Genomic DNA, 12,267 nt, shown 5'->3' with positions numbered 1-12,267 from the left:
CCATATGTGTTTCTTTTTGGGATAAAAATCGTGTTCCAAAAAATCTTTCAATTTATGATTGTCCATGTTCATATGTAAGCACCTCTTAATGAGATACAAATGCCAAGTTCTGACATCATGAAACATGAACATGAACATCATAAATTTTACATAAGTGAAATTTCTCACATTTCTTTAATACAATTGTTTACTTGTAAATGTTAGTCATTGTAACAATGTTACCGCTTAATGAGAATTGTAACCTCAAAACGAGAACTCTAGCCAAAAAACATGAAACAATAGCCCGAAAATGAATATTGTTGATGCTAGAACATGTTTTTTTTCTTTTTTCGGGTAAATTTTCAATTTTTTTTTTTAAATGGCAGTAAAAACCAATTATTTTGGTGCAAACAACATGAAAAATCACCTTGAAAAATGTATGCAACTTGACACTGCATCAACACTTTTTTTTGAGTTAAAATTTCAATTTTTTAATAATGGTATTAAAAATTAAAATCTTTGTGCAACAAACATGGAAAAACAACTTGAAATAAAAAAGTGTTGACATTGAAACAATGTTTTTTTTGCTTAATTCCAACATGCCATTAAAGGTAAAGTATCATGACTCCAAAAATCATTAAAATTCCAATAGTTTTCAATAACATGTTAAAAATAAAATATCACGATTCCAAAAAATCTTAAAATTCCAGCAATTTTCAACCATGTCATTGAACATAAATATCATGACTCTAAAAAACCTATTTTTTTTTTTTTTTTCAACCATGGCATTAAAGATCAAATATTACGATTTTGAAAAACCTTAAAATTTCATCATTTTTCAACAATGGAATTAAAAACAAATATCATGACTATAAAAACCTTATATATCCAACATACTCTGAGATCAAATATCATGACTAAAAAATCTTTAAAATAAATACCTAAATCAAAGAGCCATTATACCAAATGCTAAAAATATAGTTATTTTAACATCTTAATCTAAGACAACTTGGCACATTGCAATGAAAACTTGAAAATAAACCATCAAATTGAAACATAGTGGGGGCATGCTTGACAGATTGCAATGAAAACTTAAAAATCAACTATCAAATTAACACATAGTGGAGGCAAACTTAATTCATTGTAAGAAAAACTCAAAAAATGGAATATCAAATTAATAGATATTGGGCTCAGGTTTCTACTCAAACATGTAGACACAACCCCTACGACAACAAAAAAATATTTAATTAGTTTAAAAAAAATTAAAAATTAAAAATTAAATTAAATCATAAACCAACAAAAAATAATCATAATAAGAATAAATAAATTAAATTAAATTAAAACATTGAAAAATATAAATTAAAAATGAAAATGAAAAAGGAAATTAAAAAAAAAAATTAATAGTGTCAAGAAACAAAAAAACACAGACACATATATATTCCATAAAGATGAGAATTCAAACATAAAAAATAAGGGGGCAACAGGAGAAAGAGAGGTCTTATTGGGCCTTGAAGAATATGAGGAATCAAATTATGTTTGGGTGAAAATCACAACCAATAACCATGCTGAATATTTGGCATTATGGTACGGGTTAGACTTGGCCAGGACCCATGGCATAGGAAAATGTACAGTGTATGGAGACTATATTGATGATATTCATCAATAGTAATTAGACAACTCAACACCCTCCAAGTGATGGTCCCGAATACAACCTCCCCAATTTTACATCAAATCGCTAGATTGATACAATCCTTTGAACAAATTTAATTCTATCACATCCTTTGAGAATATAATTCAAAAGTGGACGCAATGGCAAAATTGGGAGCCACTATGGCCCAACAAGAGCTAATAGAAAATCATGGTGAAAAAATTAACTTTCCAATTCCATGAATTCACTAATGTTTGTGGGAGGATGGGTGATTAATCCCATAAATTCAAGCCAAACATTCAAAGAAGCATGATAAAACCCTCTCCGGGACAATTGAGCGCTTACTGGAGGTCTTACAGTAGCGCAGTACTGCAGTCGAAGAAGGACGTTGGTCCTTTGAATTATTGGTCAATATAATACACAAGTTAATACAAGGATTGGTGGATGTCTTTTAAGGGAGGAGATACAGGCACTTTATTAGGCCCTCGACGTGCATGTAGCCAAGCTGGAACAACTAGTGGTGGAAGACATCCTCATGTGCAGCGCGGTGGTCGGGACTGGAGTTCGTGATGTAGCCACCCCTAGGAATAGTGGAAGCGACCCTCGCAAAGGGCATGGAAATGTTGGTTCTTAATGGAAATGTTGGTTCTTATTTTTTTTTAAATGTTGATGTTATGTAAATCTATATGCATATACGGTAGTTTTCGGAGTTGCTAGAAGTAGTTGCACAACAGAATTCTGCTTAGGATGTTTGGGACTTTTGTTAGAAACTATTCGCTCTATTTTGCCTTTCTGGAGTGTAATTTTGGGTTGAAGCATGGTTAAATGTAAAGGGACATGGCCTTGCAACCAGTTTTTCACTCTTTTTCAATACCAAACTATCAAAGTATGTTTAAAAATAGAACCAAAAAAAATTGAAATAAATAAATAAAAATAAAAAACATATATATAACACAATTTAAAAATTAATTATATATATATATATGTATAGATATATCATTTTTCTTAGGAAAAAACATCAAAAAAATTAAACTAGTTTCCTCATCCTAGCACCAGGCTAAAGGGCCACCACTAGGGTGGAAGCATTTTGAAGGCATATTAGGGTGGAGACCACATTTAATTTTTTTTTTATTATTTTATATATATATATATATATAGTTAGATAGTTAGTTTAACTTATAGACAAAATAACATTTTTCACCGGAATTTACTAAAATTTGTCAGTACAATTTCAAGATTTTTTATTGTTTAAAATACATTTTTGGACACATAAATGGATTCATCACCCTTGAAAACCCTTGGAGCACTTGAATTATTCAGATTAAACAATTTAAACTCAAGTTTTTAAAAGTCTTTGTTGGATTTTGATTAAAATTAACCTGTGAAAAAAGGTCATTTCGTCTATAAATTAAACTATATATATATATATATAATTCTTATTCTAATAAAATTCAAATAATTTTTTAATATATATATATATATATATATATATTCAATTCAATTATGATTTTTTTTCTATTTTTTTAATCATTTTCTAACAATGTTTTATTTTTATTATATATATATATATATATATATATTACTTTTTAATATATTTTTGTTTTTTTAATTTTCTGTTTCTGTATTTTTAAAATATTGATTTTCATTAAATTATATTATTTTATTTATTTATTGGTTTATTTATTTTTTTTATTTTTTTATTCTGTTGTTTAGCCTTTTTGTTTAAAGTTGGTTTTTTTTTTTAAATTGTTATTTTTACTTAAAATTTCACTTGAATAATTATTTTTGAAAAAAAACATCAAATATTATTATTTTTGGATGTAAAATCCAGAAATTTTTTATAAAATTTGTTATTTTTTCAAAATTTTCCATAAAAATCATTTATTTGACATGCTATTTTTAGCGAAAAAAATATGATAATATGTATTTTTTTAGTTACATGTATCTTCAAAAAGTGCATTTTGAGTCAACCATTCAAAATATTTTCTTTTTAGTTACAATTATTTTATGTGTATTGAAATATTAATTAATGATACACAAATCTATATAAAATCCTAACTTCAAAATATTGATATTATTACATTTTTTTTAATCTTTGTAAAAAAATTACAAATCTCATTACAAAAAAATATTGCAAAGAGAAATAAAAAACACAAACTTGAAAAACACTTAAGAAACAGACATCTAAGGAAGAAAATGGAGTAGAAGAAGAAGACAATTTGAAAAATGGTTAAATAACTAATATTTTTATGCACATACTTAAGACATAAGAAAATTTAGAGTGACAAAAATATGACTATGTCCTCCCGTCCCTACCATACCCCCAAAAAAGGAATAAAAAATTGATGCTATATAAATGCTTTCAAAAGTCCGCATGAAAATGAACAACATTAAAAAAAAATATCCATACTTAATATATTAAACAATTTAAAGTGTCAAAAATAAACAAAAAAAAAGGGTTGATGTTGCATCGATACTTTTCAAAATTGGCCTGAAAATCACTAACATTTAAAAAAATGTACATACTTAATACATAAGAAAATTTAAAGTGTCAAAAATATGCTTAAAAAAAGGGTTGATTCTACATTAACACTTTCCAAAATCGAATAATTTTTTGCAACCTATAAAAATTGAGAACTCGGTACAATTCTCCTTAAGTTGGTAACTTTTTTTTGTCCCTTTTGAATCAACATTGTGCTAATACCTTTACTTAAGGAATCAAATTGCAATAGGAATGTCTTACTAAAATTATGTTTTGCTAAAATAAGTGTAGTACCCATGGTTTCCTTTAAAGATGAAATATTCTTTGAGATGGCATCATTCCAAACATAGACTCACATTTTTTTATAAAGGTAGTTAGTGGGGTTGAAATTTACTCATACTTCTTCACAAACTTCCTATAGTGATCCATGATCCCTATGAAATATCGTAAGATTTTTAGAGTCATATGTTGTAATCAACTATGCATAAATATTCTTGGGATCGATGCACAACCCATCATTATTGACTATTAGACCTAAGCATTCCACTTTGCAAGTGCCAAAACAAAATATGAAATGTTTTAGGAACAACTAGTTATCTTAGAGCAATAAGAAGGAGTTATCAACATACTTAGCATGTACTTCCTATGTTTTAACATAAATCAAGACATCATAAAAAAAATTAACATGAAATTATGCAGGAAGGGCTTAATAATATTATTCATGAGGCTATTAAAGGTAGATGGGGCATTACAATGCCTAAAAGGAATCACTGCAAACTCCTAATGTATTTCATGTGTGAGGAAGTTCATGCTAGGAATTTCCACCTCCATTATCTGCATTTGGTGGCATCTTAGGCAAAAATTGAGTTTAATGAAGAAACTTGGTACCATGAAACTCTTCTAATAAATCATCAATAACCAATATGGGAAATTTGTCTTTAATAGTCAACTTAATGAGAGCAAGGAATTTATGAAACATGGAACAATTTCCTTCCTTTTTAATGCCGTGAATATGAGGGGGGAGTAAGGGATAGTATAGGGAATTTGACACCAGCTTAAAATACATCTTCAATAATCCTTTCAAAATCATTAATTTTTGGAAAAGGGTTCCTATAAGGAGACACAACAAGTGGTTGAATACATATAAATATTGGAATATCAAGATTGAGTTTATGTTCACTTCATGAGGAGTATAAATCACAGGTTTCTTCAAATATATATTAATGCTTAATAGGGATCAACCATAAATATAAGTGGATTTCCTACGGAGATATGACCAAAACTTTGATGATGTTGAATTGGGAAATAATTCCAAAGTGGCATTTCCTCAATATATTATCCATACACTGAGGGTTGATAATTTCCAAGAGTTATACTTGAGCCTGTTGAGAGAATATTGATGGCCATTATTATAAAATATCAAGCACAATTCCTTGAAATACATAGTAACCATGTCAAATCTTTGCAACAATTAACTTAAAACATGAAAACACAATCACCCATTTTATTATTTAAAATTTGGGATTTGAATTAATAGTTCCTCATTTGGAGTTTTGCATTCTCACATTTTCCATCACATCTCATCATACGACTATCAACTAACATAATTTAAAATTCTGCACCAAATTAAATTAAAAGTAGAGGTATTATACTACTCACCAATGAAGAAAATTAGGGGTTTGACACTATCAATTATGAAAATCAACTCTTAATTTTTAATATATCTAGTCAATATCAAGGTTCAGGGTTCTAAAATTCTTAATAAAGAATGGAGGGAAATTCATGCTTCCTCTTGAGAAAGTTCTAGGGTGGATTCTTCTTGATGAGATGTGTGTGATCTATTGATTCTATCTTTGGGTGGGGTCCTAGAAAATTTCCCCAGGGTGTGAAATCAGGACACATCAATTTGAAATAATTTGGTGCCTTATATCTATGCCATTTGAAATATGTTTCATCTCAATCACAACAAATTTTGAAGCTTTGCTATTTATTTTCTTCTTCCTAGGTTAAATATGAACTTGTAAGATTTAAGGGGAGGAGAGGGTGGTGGTCAATTCTATAGGGAACCACGGTTGAGGAATAGAAACGAGCCTTTAATTTTATGCATTTTCCACTATTTGTGCATCTCTATCATTTTGGAAGGCATCAAATCAAGTAGTGGGGTTGTACATCAATATACATGTTCAAATACCTTCTTTTATCACTAATAAAGCATTATTTAAAAAATGAATAGGTCGTTCCTTTTATGTGGATTTCCAATTTCTCAAAGACTTCTATAAATTCCGCAATTGTGCCTATTTGGTGCAACTAGCCCAACCTTCCCAAATAATGTGTATATGTTTCAAACCATCCATAAGTTGCTTTCAGAAACACATTCTAAGAAATGTAACTCCCATATGACTTTGTATGCCATGAAAACCATTACTAATGATCATGATCCAAGAATAACACACCACCTCTAGGTTTTGTTAGGCTATTAGCAATTCCTTGGGGACAGAACATTGTTCCTTTTAAGTAACCCAAGGAATTAGAACTAAAATAAATCGTTTGTAGTTTCACTTTGGGAATCTATGCTACACTTTTTTTGGTTATCCTAAAGGAGTAACCCTATGTAATACCCTACCCCATTAGAAGAATACCCCTTACCTATAGATCTAATTGAATATAGTTGGACTTAAGAATCATAGTGAGCTGGTTTGATTAGTGAAACTTAGTTATGAGGTCATCACACTGAAAATCAAGCCTAAAATTGACAAAGATGAACTTGGTGTTGAGGTCCTCATGTTTGTGCACATTTGTGGGCAATGTCCTTATGGTGGTTTCCATATTATTGGTATTTCTATCCATGGTAGAGTTCCTATAGGATTGCATCATCCTCAAGATCCAACAAAAGGGTTATTTGAGAAATATATCAATGTAATCAATGCATTTCAAGGGCATTGCTAAGATATATTACCTATATTAGTATGTCAAATCCATAAGAAAAAGGATTATTTATGATCTGAATTGGATCCTCAAACACTCTTATAGTTTCCTGAACTCTGTAAAACTCATAACAGAAGTTTCAAAGTGCTATGGATATCGAGCTTATCAGAACTAACCTCTAAACAATGGCAATTTGTGGTCAGCACAGAGCAATGAGGACCCTCGGTCAAAGCCCGTAGACCATTGGCCCATGGTAATCGCGCATCGGCGCAAATTGGAAAATGGAAGGCCAAATCCAAAAACAAAGGCAGTTTGGTTGTCCCCCTTAGTGAAGGAAAGACCCGAGTGCTCGGTCACGAGGAAAAGCATAGAACTGTATGGAAATCGCCGATTCCGTTGGAAGGCGGGCCTTGCGCTAAAACCGATAGGATATCAGAAGGACCTCAAGTGGTAAGCGGGTTCGACCGAGTCCCGCCTGATGCCATACACTAGGTGACACGCGTCCAGCGGATGAGAGAGAAAACCACTCACATCGCGCGAGTAAAGGTCATGCTACTTACCCTCGCGATATGGACGGAGACCATAGGATTTGGAGGCCCTAGATCAACGGCAGAGAAGCAATCCGATGGGTGACCAGATTCGACAGGGAAATAGGCTGAGTCACTTCAAATTTGAGATCCGGCATGACCGATGAGTTGGCAGAGGAATCAGTTTCGCGGGCCATCTTGGAGCAATGGAAATAAAGACCGTTCAAAGAGAACTGACACTCAGTTTGTGAGGAAATAGGTGGCCACCTCTCTGTGAAGCGTTACAGTGATGATGATGCAGAGCAGGGGAATTCCAGCAAACAGAGGTAGGAGATACAAAGAGCCAGGAAATAGAAACGAACAGTCCGGGAGAAAATTGGCTTTAAGCCAAAAACAGACAAAGAAAGCAGGGGAAGCAGAAAAAGAGAGCAAAGAGAGAGAGAAGCAAAAATTGCAGAGAACAGAGAAGCTGAGCTGACCTGCAGAGAAGAGGCAGCATTGAGCAGACAAAGACAGAGGGAGTCCGAGGGTCTGTGAACTCCAGAGAAGGCTTGAGAGGTTCAAGCAACTCCTCTGTGTATACCTGTTAGGTATTTAGTACCAGATTGGACTCATACCACTGAGACCGGTTGAGGTCGAGTTTCAGTAAGGGGAGTCTGTGTACTCTAGAGACTTGGGGGATCCAAGTACAGTCCTACTGATCATTATCTGTTAAGTGAGACTCAATTTGAGCTCACTGTTGTAAAACTGTTCCTTTTAAGACACAATAGAAAGGCCACCACTGAAGGCTGGACCAGGAGACATAGCCCAGGAGGATTGGGTGAACTCCTTATTAAGTTTGTTGTGTTTTATGTGTTTGCTACTGTGTTCTCTTACTATTTCAGTGTTTGTGTATTTCGCAATCTTATCGATCCATTGCATAAAATAACATAGACACCCCCTAGCACATAAGTCTATAATACCTTCATTAATTAACTGAGATCATTCACGAGTGATTTTAGATCAAGTGGTATCATAGCAACTAGGTTGTTAAGGTTAGACAAGCTTGTGTTGGATTTTGTTGTTGAATGCTACCTAAATCAAAGCTTAAATTAGGAGAAGGAGAGTTGCTCAAAACTAACCTGGAAATTGGAAGAGTCTGTCCTAAGAAGAAAATGTCAGAAGAAAGTCCCTTGGGACTAGACCCCCAATTCATAGATAGTTTCCTGGCCATGAGGTCCATGGTAGAGGAAATGTATAGGGAGTTTAAGAAAGGTAAAGATGAAGATTCATCACACTCCAAAGAAAAAGGAGAAGAAGAATCTCTCCTCCATGACCACTCAAAAGGAAAAGGGAAAGAAGAAAACTTTCTCACGCCTCCTAATAGCCCTGAATATAAAAAGAAGACATCTTTGATTAAATTAGATGTTAAATTTGATTTACCAATATATGATGGAGAGTTGAATGCAAAGAAGCTGGATAATTGGATCAGACAAATTGATGTTTATTGCAGAGTGCAGAGTATCGACTTAGACAAGAGTAAGATTCAGCTGGCCAACCTACCCCTTGGAGGCACTGCCTTGGTATGGTGGGAAGGCAGGACACAAGCTGACAAGAAGAAACATGGTAAGATTATTTTTGTCTGGAGTGAATTTGTTTCTGCAATCAAAACGCAGTTCTATCCACTAGCTTACATGTAGCAAGCCATGATGAGCTGGCAAACTCTTCGCCAATTGAAAGGGAAAAGTGTACAAGGTTACACCCAAGAATTTAGGAAAAGATCTTTGATTCTAGGAATTTCATTAGACTCACCTGAGACTCTATTGAAGTACATAGGTGGTCTACACAGCTACATGAGGCACACTATCCTCATGTTTAATCCCACTAGTATAGATGAGGTATCTGTTCAAGCTACACATCTAGAAGCTAGAGGAAAGAATGGGAACCCAGAAGTTGGAGGATCATCCAAGCCCATTGCAAGCAAGAATTAAGAGAAAAGAAAACAGAAATGGAAAGAGAGGAAGGCCAAAAATGCACAAAAAAGCAATTCTTCATGCACTCACTGTAAGAAGGATGGGCATGATGATGAGCACTGTTGGATTCTGCATCTGGAGCTGAGACCTAAGAAGTTCGAGGGCAAGAAGAAAAAGAATGTTGTAGCTATTCAGAAAGATTTGGGGTCGGACTCAGGAGATGAAATAACCATTGCAGCCATAGGTATAAAAGGTAAAAATTCTAAAGCATCTAATAGTAATTCTGCACAATCTACTAATAATGAAGAAAATGAGAGAAAAAGACATGAGCTTTTCCATATTCTAGTTATTTCCAAGCATAAAAAGATTGATACTTTGTTTGATAGTGGCTCACAAGTAAATTTAATTTCTGAAGCAATTGTAAAGAAGTTGGGATTACTGACTACACCTCACAAGAAACCATACCCATTAGGTTGGTTAAGTGATAAAGCACAACTACAAGTGACTAGACAATGTAAACTTAAGTTTTCTTTTGGGTCAGCATTTGTAGATGAGGTTGAGTTAGATATAGTTCCTTTGGATATATGTGGAATTGTTTTGGGAAGTCCCTACTTGTATGATAGAAAAGCTATTTTCTATAGAGCTAAGAACAAGTATCTACTCGTTAAAGATGGAATTGAATACTTTGTAAGGGCTCATAAGCTCAAGAATAATTATACTCTCATAAACTCAGGGCAGATGAAACGAATTGTAAATTCATGCAAACAATTTTTACTGATGGTTGTAAAGGAAAAGAAACTTGATAAAACCAATGTATTTGAGGGTTGTGATGCTAAATAGCAAGCTGATTTAGAAAATTTGTTTCAGAATATGATATCTTGTTTCAAGAACCTAAAGGTCTGCCACCCAAAAAGGAAATAGTGCATGATATTAATTTGCAGCAAGATGCTCCATTGCCTAACATTGGAATGTACAGGTTGTTCGCTTTAGAAAATGAAAAATTCAAGAAGCAGGTGCAGGAATTGCTCGAGAAGGGGTTCATCAGACCTAGCACATCACCATGTGGGTCTCCAATCGTTTTGGTGAGAAAGAAATATGGCTCGTGGAGAATGTGCATTGATTACCGAGCACTGAATAAGATAACGATAAAAAATCGTTATCCCCTTCCTAGCATAGATGATCTATTACATCAATTGAAAGAAACTGTTTATTTTTCCAAGTTATACTTGCATAGTGGATATCATCATGTTAGAGTTTCAGAACAAGATGCATGGAAGACTTCTTTCAAAACAAAGCAGGGATTGTATGAGTGGTTGGTTATGCCTTTTGGCTTAACTAATGCTCTTGCTACTTTCATGATAATAATGAATGATGTACTCAGACCTTTTCTTGATGATTTTGTTATGGTATATTTGGATGACATTATTATATTTAGAGAAACATGGGAAGAACATTTAAAGCATGTTAAGCAGACACTAGATGTTTTGAAAAGAGAAAAACTTTATGTTAAACTCTCAAAATGCGAATTTGGCAAAACATCTTTGAATTATTTGGGTCATATAGTAGGGGTGGTGAATTGAAGATGGATCCCTCTAAGGTGGAAATCATTGTAAATTGGCCTAAACCCAAATCTACTACAGAAGTTAGAAGCTTCTTAGGAGCAGCACAATGTTGGAGAAAGTTCATTTCTAACTTTTCCTTAATTGCAGCTCCCTTCCATGCTTTAACAGGATTGAACAAGGTGTTTTAGTGGGGAGGCAAACAGCAGAAAGCCTTCGACACCTTGAAAGAAAAGATTAATACAACACCAGTACTAGCACTACCTGATCTTCAAAGACCATTTGAGATCCAAACGGATGCCAGTGACTATGCCATGGGAGCAGTGTTGATACAACATGGTAAACCCATATGTTATCATTCTAAGACATTTAATTCTGCAGTAGTTAACTATCCCACATATGATAAAGAATTGTATGCATTAGTACAGAGTGTGAAAAAGTGGAAACATTACTTAATGGGCAAAGAGATAGTTATACATACTGATCATCAACCACTTCAATATCTACACTCCCAAACTAAGTTGTAGCAATCAAGAAACTATAGATGGATGGGTTTTCTACAACAGTTTCATTTAGTCATCAGATATAAAAAGGGCATACACAATAAAGTTGCAGATATGTTATCCAGACCAATTATAAATGCATCTACGATACTTAAGCATAACTCAGTATTGCATGAGAGCTACATTGAACAATATGCTCAAGATATAGATTTTAGAGATGTATATGCAACTTTATGTCAAGGCAAACGAGTAGAAGAATTGGATTATCACATTAAAGACCAACTCTTGTTTCATTCTAGGAAGCTATGCATTCCATAAATTGAAAGAGTAAAGATAATTCGAGAAGCACACACTTCTCTAATATCAAGTCACTTTGGGGTAAGTAAAACGGTTGCACAATTGCAAAGATTTTGTTATTGGCAAAAAATGAATGAGACAATTTCTAGATATGCAAGAGGGTGTACCATGTGTGCTAAAATCAAGCCCAGCAATAGAAAACTAGGCTTGTACACTCCACTACCAGTTCCTTCTCATCCTTGGGAAAGTATTTCCATGGACTTTGTTGGAGGACTGCCTAAATCTAGGAAAGGTCATGACTATTTATATGTTGTTGTGGATAGGTTCAGCAAAATGTGTATTTTGATACCTTGTAATAAACAGATTACAGCTGAACAAACTGCAAAGTTGTTCTT

This window comes from Pinus tabuliformis, chromosome Q, assembly GCF_031772625.1.
Source record: "Pinus tabuliformis cultivar Carrire ecotype Pingquan chromosome Q, CPIR1, whole genome shotgun sequence".
Lineage (NCBI taxonomy): Eukaryota > Viridiplantae > Streptophyta > Pinopsida > Pinales > Pinaceae > Pinus > Pinus tabuliformis.
Note: the sequence above shows the minus strand (reverse complement) of the source record.